Source organism: Triticum urartu, chromosome 2A, assembly GCF_056163025.1.
Source record: "Triticum urartu cultivar PI428250 chromosome 2A, HENAU_Tu73, whole genome shotgun sequence".
Lineage (NCBI taxonomy): Eukaryota > Viridiplantae > Streptophyta > Magnoliopsida > Poales > Poaceae > Triticum > Triticum urartu.
Window position 1 is genome coordinate 642,384,589 of NC_141874.1, and position 16,380 is coordinate 642,400,968.

Genomic DNA, 16,380 nt, shown 5'->3' on the forward strand with positions numbered 1-16,380 from the left:
GAGTTACAGAATAAACAGAGACTAGTTGAGGGTGAAGTGACGATGTGTGTTGGAAGTGGTTCCAAGATTGATATGATCATCATCGCACACTCCCTATACTTTCGGGATTAGTCTTGGCGTTTGCGTTGAACATGAATATGCTTTGATCATGTTTATTGCAATACGTTTATTCATTTAAAGATAGAGAATAATTGTTGTTCTATTTACATGAATAAAACCTTCAATGGTCATACACCCAATGAAAATAGTTTGTTGGATCTCGATCGTAGTGATACATATATTCATAATATTGATGCCAAAAGATGCAAAGTTGATAATGATAGTGCAACTTATTTGTGGCACTGCCATTTAGGTCATATTGGTGTAAAGCGCATGAAGAAAATCCATGCTGATGGGGTTTTGGAATCCCTTGATTATGAATCTGTTGATGCTTGCGAACCATGGGCAAGATGACTAAGACTCCGTTCTCCGAAACAATGGAGCGAGCAACAGATTTGTTGGAAATAATACATACTGATGTACGCAGTCCGATGAGTGTTGAGGCTCGCGGCGGGTATCATTATTTTCTGACCTTCACAGATGATTTGAGCAGATATGGGTATATCTACTTGATGAAACATAAGTCTGAAACATTTGAAAAGTTCAAAGAATTTCAGAGTGAAGTGTAAAATCATCATAACAAGAAAATAAAGTTTCTACGATCTGATCGTGGAGATGAATTTTGGGTTACGAGTTTGGTCTTCAATTAAAACAATGTGGAATAGTTTCACAAATTCATGCTGCCTGGAACATCACAGTAATGGTGTGTCCGAACATCGTAACCGTACTTTATTAGATATGGTGCAATCTATGATGTTTCTTACAGATTTACCACTATTGTTTTGGGGTTATGCATTAGAGACAGCTGCATTCACTTTAAATAGGGCACCATCAAAATCCGTTGAGACGACGCCTTATGAACTGTGGTTTGGCAAGAAACCAAAGTTGTCATTTCTTAAAGTTTGGGGTTGCGATGCTTATGTGAAAAAGTTTCAACCTGATAAGCTCGAACCCAAATCGGAGAAGTGCGTCTTCATAGAATACCCAAAGGAAACTGTTGGGTACACCTTCTATCACAGATCCGAAGGCAAGATATTCGATGCTAAGATGGATCCTTTCTAGAGAAGGAGTTCTCTCGAAAGAAGTGAGTGGGAGGACAGTAGAGCTTGATAAGGTAATTGTACCTTCTCCCGAATTGGAAAGTAGTTCATCACAGAAATCAGTTCCAGTGATTCGTACACCAATTAGTGAGGAAGCTCATGATGATGATCATGAAACTTCAGATTAAGTTACTACAGAACCTCATAGGTCTTCCAAAGTACAGTCCGCACCAGAGTGGTACGGTAATCCTGTTCTGGAAGTCATGTTACCAGACCATGGTGAACCTAAGAACTATGAGGAAGCGATGATGAGCCCAGATTCCGCAAAATGGCTTGAGGCCATGAAATCTGAGATGGGATCCATGTATGAGAACAAAGTGTGGACTTTGGTTGACTTGCCCCATGATCGGCAAGCCATCAAGAATAAATGGATCTTCAAGAAGAAGACCGCCGCTGATGGTAATGCTACTGTCTACAAAGCTTGACTTGTTGTGAAAGGTTTTCGACAAGTTCAAGGGGTTGACAAGAATGAGACTTTCTCACCCGTAGTGATGCTTAAGTCTGTTCGAATCATGTTAGCAATTGCCACATTTTATGATTATGAAATTTGACAAATGGATGTCAAAACTACATTCCTTAATGGATTTCTTAAAGAAGAGTTGTATATGATGCAACCAGAAGGTTTTGTCGATCCTAAAGGTGCTAACAAAATGTGCAAGCTCCAGCGATCCATCTATGGACTGGTGCAAGCATCTCGGAGTTGGAATATACGCTTTGATGAGTTGATCAAAGCATATAGTTTTATACACACTTGTGGTCAAGCATGTATTTAGAAGAAAGTGAGTGGGAGCATTATAACATTTCTGATAAACATATGTGAATGACATATTGTTGATCAGAAATAATGTAGAATTTTCTGGAAAGCACAAAGGAGTATTTGAAAGGAGTTTTTCAAATGAAAGACCTCGGTGAAGCTGCTTACATTTTGGGCATCAAGATCTATAGAGATAGATCAAGACGCTTAATTGGAGTTTCACAAAGTACATACCTTGATAAAGTTTTGAAAAAGTTCAAAATGGATCAAGCAAAGAAGGGATTCTTGCCTGTGTTACAAGGTGTGAAGTTGAGTAAGACTCAAAACCCGACCATGGCAGAAAATAGAAAGAGAATGAAAAGTCTTTCCCTATGCCTCAGTAATAGGTTCTATAAAGTATACTATGCTATGTACCAGACCTATTTTTACCTTGCTCTGAGTTTGGCAAGGGGGTACAATTTTGATCTAGGAGTAGATCACTGGACAACGGTCAAGAATATCCTTAGTAAGGACTAAGGAAATGTTTCTCGATTATGGAGGTGATAAAAGAATTCGTCGTAAAAAGTTACATCTTTGCAAGCTTTTACACCGATCCAGATGACTCTAAGTCTCAATCTGGATATATATTGAAAGTGGGAGCAATTAGCTAGAGTAGCTCCGTGCAGAGCATTGTAGACGTAGAATATTTGCAAAATACATACGGCTCTGAATGTGACAGACCCGTTGACTAAACTTCTCTCACAAGCAAAAATATGATCACACCTTAGTACTCTTTGGGTCTTAATCACATACCGATGTAAACTAGATTATTGACTCTAGTAAACCCTTTGGGTGTTGATCACATGATGATGTGAACTATGGGTATTAATCGCATACACATGTGAATATTGGTGTTAAATCACATGGTGATGTGAACTAGATTATTGACTCTAGTGCAAGTGGGAGACTAAAGGAAATATGCCCTAGAGGCAATAATAAAGTTATTATTTATTTCCTTATTTCATGATAAATGTTTATTATTCATGCTAGAATTGTATTAACCGGAAACTTAGTACATGTGTGAATACATAGACAAACAAAGTGTCACTAGTATGCCTCTACTTGACTAGCTCGTTGAATCAAAGATGGTTAAGTTTCCTAGTCATAGACATGAGTTGTCATTTGATTAACGAGATCACATCATTAGAGAATGATGTGATTGATTTGACCCATTCCATTAGCTTAGCACTTGATCATTTAGTATGTTGCTATTGCTTTATTCATGACTTATACATGTTCCTATGACTATGAGATTATGCAACTCCCGTTTACTGGAGGAACACTTTGTGTGCTACCAAACGTCACAACGTAATTGGGTGATTATAAAGGTGCTCTACAGGTGTCGCCGAAGGTACTTGTTGAGTTGGCGTATTTCGAGATTAGGATTTGTCACTTCGATTGTCGGAGAGGTATCTCTGGGCCCTCTCGGTAATGCACATCACTATAAGCCTTGCCAGCAATGTGACTAATGAGTTGTTTGCGGGATGGTGCATTACATAACGAGTAAAGAGACTTGCCGGTAAAAAGATTGAACTAGGTATTGAGATACCGACAGTCGAATCTCGGGCAAGTAACATACCGATGACAAAGGGAACAACGTATGTTGTTATGCAGTTTGACCGATAAAGATCTTCGTAGAATATGTGGAAGCCAATATGAGCATCCAGGTTCCGCTATTGGTTATTGACCGGAGACGTGTCTCGGTCATGTCTACATAGTTCTCGAACCCGTAGGGTCCGCACGCTTAACGTTCGGTGACGATTTATATTATGATTTATGTGTATTGATGTACCGGCGGTAGTTCCAAGTCCCGTATGAGATCGGGGACATGACGAGGAGTATCGAAATGGTCGAGACGTAAAGATCGATATATTGGACGACTATATTCGGACGTCGGAAAAGTTCCGAGTGATTCGGGTATTTATCGGAGTACCGGAGAGTTACGGGAATTCGCCGGAGAGTGTATGGGCCTTATTGGGCCTTAGTGGAATAGAGGAGGAGGAAGCCTAGGAGGGGGCGCCCCCCCAAGCCCAATCCAAATTGGGTGAGGGGGCCGATGAAGGAAATATGCCCTAGAGGCAATAATAAAGTTATTATTTATTTCCTTATATATCATGATAAAAGTTTATTATTCATGCTAGAATTGTATTAACCGGAAACATAATACATGTGTGAATACATAGACAAACAGAGTGTCACTAGTATGCCTCTACTAGACTAGCTTGTTAATCAAAGATGGTTATGTTTCCTAACCATGGACAAAGAGTTGTCATTTGATTAACAGGATCACATCATTAGTTGAATGATCTGATTGACATGACCCATTCCATTAGCTTAGCACTCGATCGTTTAGTATGTTGCTATTGCTTTCTTCATGACTTATACATGTTCCTATGACTATGAGATTATGCAACTCCCGTTTGCCGGAGGAACACTTTGTGTGCTACCAAACGTCACAACGTAACTAGGTGATTATAAAGGAGCTCTACAGGTGTCTCCAAAGGTACATGTTGGGTTGGCATATTTTGAGATTAGGATTTGTCACTCCGATTGTCGGAGAGGTATCTCTGGGCCCTCTTGGTAATGCACATCACATAAGCCTTGCAAGCAATGTGACTAATGAGTTATTTGTGGGATGATGCATTATATAACGAGTAAAGAGACTTGCCAGTAACGAGATTGAACTAGGTATAGGATACCGACGATCAAATCTCGGGCAAGTAACATACCGATGACAAAGGGAACAACGTATGTTGTTATGCGATCTGACCGATAAAGATCTTCATAGAATATGTAGGAGCCAATATGAGCATCCAGGTTCCGCTATTGGTTATTGACCAGAGACGTGTCTCGGTCATGTCTACATTGTTTTCGAACCCTTAGGATCCGCACGCTTAAGGTTTTGATGACAGTTATATTATGAGTTTATGAGTTTTGATGTACCGAAGTTAGTTCGGAGTCCCGGATGTGATCACGGACATGACGAGGAGTCTCGAAATGGTCGAGACATATAGATTGATATATTGGACGGCTATATTCGGACACCGGAAGTGTTCCGGGTGATTTCGGAGAAAACCGGAGAGCCGGAGGGTTACCGGAACCCCCCCCCCCCCGGGAGAAGAAATGGGCCATATGGGCCTTAGTGGAGAGAGAGAGAGGGGCAGCCAGAGGTGGGCTGCGCGCCTCCTCCCCCCTGGTCCGAATTGGACTAGGAGAGGGGGGCGGCGCCCCCCTTTCCCTCTCCCTCCCCACTTCTTTCCCCCTCCTAGTAGGAGTCCTACTCCTACTAGGAGGAGGACTCCTCCTGGCGCGCCTATAGGGGCCGGCCGGCCTCCTCCCCTTGCTCCTTTATATACGGGGGCAGGGGGGCACCCCTAGACACAAGTTGATCCACGTGATCATATTCTTAGCCATGTGCAGTGCCCCCTTCCACCATAGTCCTCGATAATATTGTAGCGGTGCTTAGGCGAAGCACTGCGACGGTAGTACATCAAGATAGTCACCACGCCGTCGTGCTGACGGAACTCTTCCCCAACACTTTGCTGGATCGGAGTCCGGGGATCGTCATCGAGCTGAACGTGTGCTAGAACTCGGAGGTGCCGTAGTTTCGGTGCTTGATCGGTCGGGCCGTGGAGACGTACGACTACATCAACCAAACGCTTCCGTTGTCGATCTACAAGAGTACGTAGATCATACTCTCCCCTCTCATTGCTATGCATCACCATGATCTTGCGTGTGCGTAGGAATTTTTTTGAAATTACTACGTTCCCCAACAATGGCATCCGAGCCTAGGTTTTATATGTTGATGTTATATGCACGAGTAGAACACAAGTGAGTTGTGGGTGATATAAGTCATACTGCTTACCAGCATGTCATACTTTGGTTCGGCGGTATTGTTGGACGAAGCGGCCCGGACCGACATTACGCGTACGCTTACGGGAGACCGGTTCTCCCGACGTGCTTTGCACATAGGTGGCTTGCGGGTGACAGTTTCTCCAACTTTAGTTGAACCAACTGTGGCTACGCCCGGTCCTTGCGAAGGTTAAAACAACACCAACTTGACAAGCTATCGTTGTGGTTTTGATGCGTAGGTAAGATTGGTTCTTGCTTAAGCCCGTAGCAGCCACGTAAAACTTGCAACAACAAAGTAGAGGACGTCTAACTTGTTTTTGCAGGGCATGTTGTGATGTGATATGGTCAAGACATGATGCTAAATTTTATTGTATGAGATGATCATGTTTTGTAACCGAGTTATCGGCAACTGGCAGGAGCCATATGGTTGTCGCTTTATTGTATGCAATGCAATCGCCCTGTAATGCTTTACTTTATCACTAAGCGGTAGCGATAGTCGTAGTAGCATAAGATTGGCGAGACGGCAACGATGCTACGATGGAGATCAAGGTGTCGTGCCGGTGACGATGGTGATCACGACGATGCTTCGAGGATGGAGATCACAAGCACAAGATGATGATGGCCATATCATATCACTTATATTGATTGCATGTGATGTTTATCTTTTATGCATCTTATCTTGCTTTGTTTGACGGTAGCATTATAAGATGATCTCTCACTAAATTTCAAGATAAAAGTGTTCTCCCTGAGTATGCACCGTTGCCAAAGTTCGTCGTGCCCAGACACCATGTGATGATCAGGTGTGATAAGCTCTACGTCCATCTACAACGGGTGCAAGCCAGTTTTGCACACGCAGAATACTCAGGTTAAACTTGACGAGCCTAGCATATGCAGATATGGCCTCGGAACACTGAGATCGAAAGATCGAGCGTGAATCATATAGTAGATATGATCAACATAGCGATGTTCACCATTGAAAACTACTCCATTTCACGTGATGATCGGTTATGGTTTAGTTGATTTGGATCACGTGATCACTTAGATGATTAGAGGGATGTCTATCTAAGTGGGAGTTCTTGAGTAATATGATTAAATTGAACTTAAATTTATCATGAACTTAGTCCCTGATAGTATCTTGCTTCACTAAAAGAAATATGTCAACTTATGACCTTCTGTGAGTGACCCTCGAAGAATTGGTCATAAATTTATGACCATTTTAGACCAATTGGTCAAAAGCTGTTCAGGGGGCTCCAAACCCTAAACCATTGCGACCATTTTGGTCAGAAAGGTCGTAATTTCCTTACACGAAATGGTCACAAAGCAAACAGTGCTAGTCCGCTGCCTTATTTCTAGTTGTTAATGACCAATATAGATGGTCATAGCCTTGTAGATTGTGGTGGGTTGTGATGACTAGGCGCCATCTCATCAGTTTTGCCTATGTGTCATGTCCATGTGGCAGTTTTTGCCCTAGGTTGTGAAGCAACCTATATTTCTATCATTCCCAAAATTCCCAAAAAAATCTCATAAATTCTTTGGGGCATATCTTCATCAAATATGTAAAAACCTTCCTTGCCTAGTTCAAAACTAATTCAACAATATTCATTTTCCTATTCTGTTCACAACAACACTTTATGAAGGAAGTGCTATTTATATATTCTTGATTGCCCTCGGAATTTTTGGGCACTCTTTCCTATCCAAATCATTACCGCATGACAAAATTCAGCTCCATTTTCCTAGCAAATCTTCTTCGGCAAATTTCCAAAGTTTTTGTCCACCTAGAAGCATTGTGAAGGAAGTACCTTTTTTATATCTCTAAATGACATGAAATTTATACAGTTCCTTCATATGTACAAATTATCACCCTCCTCCAAATTACAGCTCAGTCAAATCATCTATGTGAGCCCAGGTTCAATTTATATTTTATGGCCAAATTGGCACGTTGCAAAGCAAGTGTTATATAGACCCCTCCTATTACCCTCAAACTTTTCGGGCACTCTTCCATACCCAAATCATTGCCACATGATAATATTCAGCTCAATTTTCCTAGTAAATCTTTCTTGGGAAATTTCCAAAGTTTCTACCTCGAGAGAAGCTTTGTGAAGTAAGTACTAGCTAGGCTTACCCAAATGATCTGAAAATTTACCAGCGCATGACCATACCTAAGTAACTTACCTACACCAATTTTGAGCTCATTTCATTCATCCAATCTCTCTCACTAGTTTTCCCAAGTTTCTGTCCATAGATGAGCATTGTGAAGGAAGTACTACTTTGGCATGTCCAAATGGTATCAATTTTCTACAATGCTTTCCTATTCCCAAATAACCATCCTTCACAAAATTTCAGCTCACTCCATTCATTATTTTGAGCCCAGCTTCAACATTCATATTTTTGTCCAGCGTGGTACTTTGCAAAGCAAGTACCACCTAGGATCCTCCTTTTGAGCTCAACATTTGTGAAGACATTCTCCATAGTAGATGATCATCCTCAGCCAAAACTCACGCCCATTGGCCATGTGCATTTCCCGTACCACTAATCAAACACTTGGCTGCTAATTCATGTTTGAGCATCGATCGGTATCCTCGTGAGAATCTTATGTTGTAATTTTCTTCCTAGCACCAACCTGGGGAGTGCCCAACCCACTAGACATGCCTAGGCCGCCCAAAACACATGGCAACATTACGGTCACGCGGTGACCACGCGACGGGCATACGAGTTTACGCGCCCTAGAGTTGGGGCCCTCGGCCACCGTCCAAACCTCGACCTATCGCCACCAAACCATGTATTTGTGATTAAATAGGTCCTTATGTAACTAGAAATGATTTTTGTGAAAAATAAATAGCAAACTATGAGGCAGCTGCAGTTCAAATTTGACCCGCCACCAACTGAATCGGCGGAAATTTGTCTTTTTCACAAGAGGTGGATCAAAACTTTTTACACCCAACCATTTTGTCAATTGTGCATTAAATATGTCCTAGTATTTTAGAAAATTGATTTGGTCCAATTCTGCAACAATTATTTGGTAGTTCCTTCACAAAAAAACCTCCTTTCGGGCACTCGGAAAATGAAAAATGGTTTTTTCGTCCAAAGAAAATGAAAACTTCCTTAGGCAACATTGTTTGCCATTCCAATATGCACCTTTGTGCACAATATGAGACAAACTATGCCACGAATGTGGCCATAAGATTGATCATTTGGCTTGAAAGCCATGAATCTTCAGAGATGATAGCTCATTTCTGAGAACATTTTTTTAAAATAATTGCCGTATTACAAGTTTGTTATTTTTCTTGCGAACTTGGCCATATATAATGACACAATGTGAAGGTTTCCCAATTTTTAGATTTTCTTTAATTTTTTATGCCCGTTTCAAAATGCGGTCCAAACGGCGGGCTTGACCGTTCCTAGCTAGTGGTTGAATCTTGGAAAACTTTTGGTTTTTCTCTGATTAAATAGATACTTATGTACCTAGAAATGATTTTTGTAAAAAATAAATAGCAAACTATGAGGCAGCTGCAGTTCAAATTTGACCCGCTTCCAACTAAATCGGCGGAAATTTGTCTTTTTCACGAGAGGTGGATCAAAACTTTTTACACCCAACCATTTTGTCAATTGTGCATTAAATATGTCCTATTATTTTACAAAATTGATTTGGTCCAATTTTGCAACAATTATTTGGTAGTTCCTTCACAAAAAAAACCTCCTTTCGGGCACTCGGAAAATGAAAAATGGTTTTTTTGTCCAAAGAAAATGAAAACTTCCTTAGGCAACATTGTTTGCCATTCCAATATGCACCCTTGTGCATAATATGAGATCATTTGAACAAACTATGCCACGAATGTGGCCATAAGATTGATCATTTGGCTTGAAAGCCATGAATCTTCAGAGATGATAGCTCATTTCTGAGAACACTTTTAAAATAATTGCCGTATTACAAGTTTGTTATTTTTCTTGGGAACTTGGCCACATATAATGACACAATGTGAAGGTTTCCCAATTTTTTGATTTTTTTTGAATTTTTTATGCCTGTTTCAAAATGCGGTCAAAACGGCGGGCTTGACCGTTCCTAGCTAGTCGTTGAATCTTGGAAAACTTTTGGTGTTTCTCTGATTAAATAGATACTTATGTACCTAGAAATGATTTTTGTGAAAAATAAATAGCAAACTATGAGGCAGCTGCAGTTCAAATTTGACCCGCCACCAACTGAATCGGCGGAAATTTGTCTTTTTCACAAGAGGTGGATCAAAACTTTTTACACCCAACCATTTTGTCAATTGTGCATTAAATATGGCCTAGTATTTTATAAAAATGATTTGGTCCAATTCTGCAACAATTATTTGGTAGTTCCTTCACAAAAAAACCTCCTTTCGGGCACTCGGAAAATGAAAAATGGTTTTTTCGTCCAAAGAAAATGAAAACTTCCTTAGGCAACATTGTTTGCCATTCCAATATGCACCTTTGTGCACAATATGAGACAAACTATGCCACGAATGTGGCCATAAGATTGATCATTTGGCTTGAAAGCCATGAATCTTCAGAGATGATAGCTCATTTCTGAGAACATTTTTTTAAAATAATTGCCGTATTACAAGTTTGTTATTTTTCTTGGGAACTTGGCCACATATAATGACACAATGTGAAGGTTTCCCAATTTTTAGATTTTCTTTAATTTTTTATGCCCGTTTCAAAATGCGGTCCAAACGGCGGGCTTGACCGTTCCTAGCTAGTGGTTGAATCTTGGAAAACTTTTGGTTTTTCTCTGATTAAATAGATACTTATGTACCTAGAAATGATTTTTGTAAAAAATAAATAGCAAACTATGAGGCAGCTGCAGTTCAAATTTGACCCGCTTCCAACTGAATCGGCGGAAATTTGTCTTTTTCACGAGAGGTGGATCAAAACTTTTTACACCCAACCATTTTGTCAATTGTGCATTAAATATGTCCTATTATTTTACAAAATTGATTTGGTCCAATTTTGCAACAATTATTTGGTAGTTCCTTCACAAAAAAACCTCCTTTCGGGCACTCGGAAAATGAAAAATGGTTTTTTTGTCCAAAGAAAATGAAAACTTCCTCAGGCAACATTGTTTGCCATTCCAATATGCACCCTTGTGCATAATATGAGATCATTTGAACAAACTATGCCATGAATGTGGCCATAAGATTGATCATTTGGCTTGAAAGCCATGAATCTTCAGAGATGATAGCTCATTTCTGAGAACACTTTTTAAAATAATTGCCGTATTACAAGTTTGTTATTTTTCTTGGGAACTTGGCCACATATAATGACACAATGTGAAGGTTTCCCAATTTTTTGATTTTTTTTGAATTTTTTATGCCTGTTTCAAAATGCGGTCAAAACGGCGGGCTTGACCGTTCCTAGCTAGTCGTTGAATCTTGGAAAACTTTTGGTGTTTCTCTGATTAAATAGATACTTATGTACCTAGAAATGATTTTTGTGAAAAATAAATAGCAAACTACGAGGCAGCTGCAGTTCAAATTTGACCCGCCTCTAACTAAATCGGCGGAAATTTGTCTTTTTCACAAGAGGTGGATCAAAACTTTTTACACCCAACCATTTTGGCAATTGTGCATTAAATATGTCCTAGTATTTTAGAAAATTGATTTGGTCCAATTCAGCAACAATTATTTGGTAGTTCCTTCACAAAAAAACCTCCTTTCGGCACTCGGAAAATGAAAAATGGTTTTTTCGTCCAAAGAAAATGAAAACTTCCTTAGGCAACATTGTTTGCCATTCCAATATGCACCCTTGTGCACAATATGAGATCATTTGAACAAACTATGCCACGAATGTGGCCATAAGATTAATCATTTGGCTTGAAAGCCATGAATCTTCACACATGATAGCTCATTTCTGAGAACACTTTTTTAAAATAATTGCCATATTACAAGTTTGTTATTTTTCATGGGAACTTGGCCACATATAATGACACAATGTGAAGGTTTCCTAATTTTTTGATTTTTTTTGAATTTTTTATGCCTGTTTCAAAATGCGGTCAAAACGGCGGGCTTGACCGTTCCTAGCTAGTGATTGAATCTTGGAAAACTTTTGGTGTTTCTCTTATTAAATAGATACTTATGTACCTAGAAATGATTTTTGTAAAAAATAAATAGCAAACTATGAGGCAGCTGCAGTTCAAATTTGACCCGCTTCCAACTGAATCGGCGGAAATTTGTCTTTTTCACGAGAGGTGGATCAAAACTTTTACACCCAACCATTTTGTCAATTGTGCATTAAATATGTCCTAGTATTTTAGAAAATTGATTTGGTCCAATTCTGCAACAATTATTTGGTAGTTCCTTCACAAAAAAACCTCCTTTCAGCACTCGGAAAATGAAAAATGGTTTTTTCGTCCAAAGAAAATGAAAACTTCCTTAGGCAACATTGTTTGCCATTCCAATATGCACCCTTGTGCACAATATGAGATCATTTGAACAAACTATGCCACGAATGTGGCCATAAGATTGATCATTTGGCTTGAAAGCCATGAATCTTCACACATGATAGCTCATTTCTGAGAACACTTTTTTAAAATAATTGCCGTATTACAAGTTTGTTATTTTTCTTGGGAACTTGGCCACATATAATGACACAATGTGAAGGTTTCCCAATTTTTTGATTTTTTTTGAATTTTTTATGCCCGTTTCAAAATGCGGTCAAAACGGCGGGCTTGACCGTTCCTAGCTAGTGGTTGAATCTTGGAAAACTTTTGGTGTTTCTCTTATTAAATAGATACTTATGTACCTAGAAATGATTTTTGTAAAAAATAAATAGCAAACTATGAGGCAGCTGCAGTTCAAATTTGACCCGCTTCCAGCTGAATCGGCGGAAATTTGTCTTTTTCACGAGAGGTGGATCAAAACTTTTTACACCCAACCATTTTGTCAATTGTATATTAAATATGGACTAGTATTTTAGAAAATTGATGGAGTCCATTTTTGCAACAAATATTTGGTAGGTTCTTTAAAAAAACCTATTTTTGCCACTGGGAAAATGATTAAAAATAGCTACAAAGATCAGAAATGCATACAAATTAGTCCTTATCCATGAAATGTGGTCTAACTCTAGTGAAAATTTGTGTGATGCCCTTTTGCAATATATTTTTGATAGCTACTTCACAAAATCAATGAATTTTTAGTACTTGGAAACTACTTAAATCAATGGTTTTTCCAAACCAATCAAAACTCTTCCCACGGATCGATGACATGGCGCCCATCCATCCATCCATCCATCTCTCCATCCCACATCCATCCATCCATCCATCTATCTACAGAAAAAAAGAAAAAAACTGAAAAGGAGATACCCCACCCGCAGCCCAAACCCTAGCTCTGATCCCCCATCTCCTCGCCGCCGCCGCCCCCTCCCAAACCAGTCCTCCGCCTCATCCCCCTCCTCTCCCCGATCCGTTCCCTCCCTCATCTCCCACATCGCTGCCGCCACCGATCCAAACCTCGCCGGCCGGTGGCCTCTCCCTCTCCTCCCACCTTAGGTAGAGCCACCACCCACCCATCTCTCTCTCCTCCCACCTCAGGCAACCCCTCTTTCGCTCGTCTCTCCCTCTCCCATGCACCACTCCTGTCTGCCACAACCACCTACGGATCCCGCTTGATTCCGGCATCCTCCGGCGTCGCCAAGCCTACCCACAGCTTCCTCTCGCTGCACTCCCTCTTCACCACCGCGTCGATTTGCTTTACCCCGCCTCATGTGGTCGCCCGCATCACTTCCTCCCGCTAGGGTTTCGGTGGTGGTGTGGACCTCTTCGTTGCGCACGGCTGAGATGAACATCCTCGGCGGTGGTGGCGGTGCGCGTGAGATCCTCCTACAAGGCCGCCGCCGGATCAGCTCCTCTCCATCGGTGGATCCTCGCCTCTCCGACAAGGCCGCCACCGGACCCCCTCCTCTTCGACAGCAACGCCTCCGGATCCGCTCGTCCTCGACAACGATGGCACCGAGGAGCACCAGGAGCTTCGGATCAGGTAACTTATTATCTCCCTCTCTCCCTCCCGCAAGGCATGGAAGCAGTACCTACTTTGGATCAGGGCTTTACATACAACTCTGATGCAGCCGACTTCCATTTTGCGATAAAACTAATCATGCTGTTTTCTGTTCTTGTTGTGCAGTGTGCCAAGCTCAGTTTGGTCCTTGCCAGTGAGCCTGCTATTCAGTACCTCGGTTTCTTATGTTCAGTGTTTTTTTAGCTCTCCCGCTCATGGTGCGTGAATTTTCTTTGCGATTTAAGGACCTCAACTGCCCAAGAAGATCCGCGCTCTCGCGTCCTTCAAGGAATACACCTTTGCTGCATACGGAAGCGATATCGCGGTTTTTAAACAGACTGATCTGGTAAGGGAATTGTTGTGTTTAGGATAGCTGAATTAGTCTTATCAGTCATGTTAGCTATTAGCAGTCAAGGCCTTGCGTGCTGATGATTCATTGCTGTAACAGTTGGGCATTGATCCATTTTGAAAGTAGTCTTAAGTGTTGATTCATTGCTGGAACAGTTGGGCATTATTCCATTTTGAAAGTAGTCTGTCTAAGTGTTGATTCATTGTTTGGTGCCTGCTGAATGAAATTATTATCGGCTACTTATTCCAAACTTCTAGAATTGAGTTCCTGACCAGAAAATACCTTTGTATCAGATGTACTTGTAGATCTCTTGTGAAATCAGATGTTGATTGTGGATTAATAGGTGCACTTGTAATGTTCTGCGAAACAGCATGTTTGATTGTGTGGTTATACAAAAAAAGATAAATTGTGGGAACTTTCAGTTTCTATATTAGCTCCTTTTCCTTATTTTTACAGCACATAAAAACAAACTTGTTGTGCCTGGGTTTGTGGATCTTAAAAAAAAATCACCTATGCTTTCCTTGCTCATACAAAACGCCCAGCTGTAGTTCTTGTAAATACAAGCGTGCATACCATCGGCACCTTAACCAAAAAGAAAAGGCTCTAGCCACTTCTTATGACAAGAAAAATAGAAGTGCCCCTAAATTTAAACATATTCCTCTTTACTAAAAACTCAATTGTTCTTTTCTAAACTATTGCAAAAGTCGAGCAGTGGAACTGATTATATAAATTTTATATTGTCTTGGTAGCTTCACTCGTGTCTGCCACTGATTGGTTTCTGCTTAACCCATGTGCAGAGGACGTGTACAAGAATCTGAAGAAGAACGGCAGTGGGGGGCAGGAGCCGGAGGCAACCGGCGTGACGCCGGCTATGTACGGCGGCGACCACAAGCTCTCCGGTGAGTCGGCTCCATCTTCTAGCCCTAGAGCCCTATTTTCTGCTCCTATATTATGCTCTGTTGGTTTAGAACACTGGCAGCAGTAGCCTACCATGTATATGTACTAAACAGCAGGATTTCAATCACCTTTTGTACACTAGCAGCTTGCTTACACAGTTGTCACGTTTGCTTGTGGTAGCCATTATGTGGCTGAATCATGTCTGTGTCTAGTAATCATCATTTAATAGCATTTGGCTTCTTTGTGATGGTCTGGGAATATTTTATGGTGATGTGGATATACTTTCTGATTTAAAGTTACTAATATGTGGTCTGGTGTCATATTATGGTATAATATTCTTTGTTTTGACTCTTTCTCTGGTGCGAGGAAAGTTGTGAGTAGACATCAACGATGCCTACTTGCTTGGCTGCTACAGTGATGCATGCGCCGGTCAAGCAAGCACACATGCATATACGTACATGTTGGGATAGTAGCAGATATTCCCTCTGTTCCTGCTATATGCCTACTTGCTTGGTTTGCAAAATGCTGTGGTGAATCATGAAATCTACAACGTATGTCAGACTTTAGAGATGCCATTTGGCATTGATGAGAAGATATTTCATATTCTGAGCAATAATGTTTGCATTTCATACCGATAGTTGCCAAACTATAAATTGTTATAGCCTTTTTTCTTGCTGTCCATGCATGCTTATATGTTTGAGGGTCAAGTGATGAGGAATAAACCATCAACAATATGATGGAGCTATGCTGCTTTGATTCTTAGTATTTAAGTCTCTGATGATACCTCAACACCCTGATATGTTTGTGGCTTTCTATGATGTCCACATACTGAAGGAAGTCCTACTATCTTCACAACAAATATAATTTTTCTTGAACGAGTTTATAAATTGAACTATCTCCACAACAAAGATACTTACCATTTGTAGTTCCAATCTAAAATGTTGCCTGATTTCATTTGTGGTTCAAGTGATGATGAGAAACTGCAACAACATGACAGGAGTTACCTTCCTGTGATTCGTAGTTTAAAGTCTGATGATTTCTTACCTTCAATTAACCGTTGTCTTGTGAAATGCACTCACATTCTTGTTTTCTTATGAATTGCTTGATGCAATTTCTAAGTCTGGTGTTCTTGAATAAATTGCAGCAATATGATAGGACCATGTTTTGTACTAGTTTTCTGTTTGATTTCTATATCCAAAATTTTCCTTTGCCTTCTGTTTTGCAATCTTGTTTCACTTGTCTTCTCTGACTTCTACCATGATCATTTCTGAATGTGTT

At 40.5% G+C, this 16,380-nt stretch overlaps 2 non-coding genes and 1 pseudogene across 2 annotated transcripts; all 3 read left to right on the forward strand.

The window, feature by feature from the left end:
* The first annotated feature begins 15,621 nt into the window (after window positions 1-15,621).
* Window positions 15,622-15,718, forward strand: LOC125541874 (small nucleolar RNA R64/Z200 family). Its single transcript, XR_007297714.1, has one exon. It is a non-coding gene; the product is annotated as a small nucleolar RNA R64/Z200 family (small nucleolar RNA).
* Window positions 15,719-15,802: 84 nt separating this feature from the next.
* LOC125541859 (small nucleolar RNA Z199) lies at window positions 15,803-15,887 on the forward strand. The gene has a single exon (XR_007297701.1). It is a non-coding gene; the product is annotated as a small nucleolar RNA Z199 (small nucleolar RNA).
* A 174-nt stretch (window positions 15,888-16,061) lies between these two features.
* Window positions 16,062-16,140, forward strand: LOC125541861 (small nucleolar RNA Z199; annotated as a pseudogene).
* Window positions 16,141-16,380: the final 240 nt, after the last annotated feature.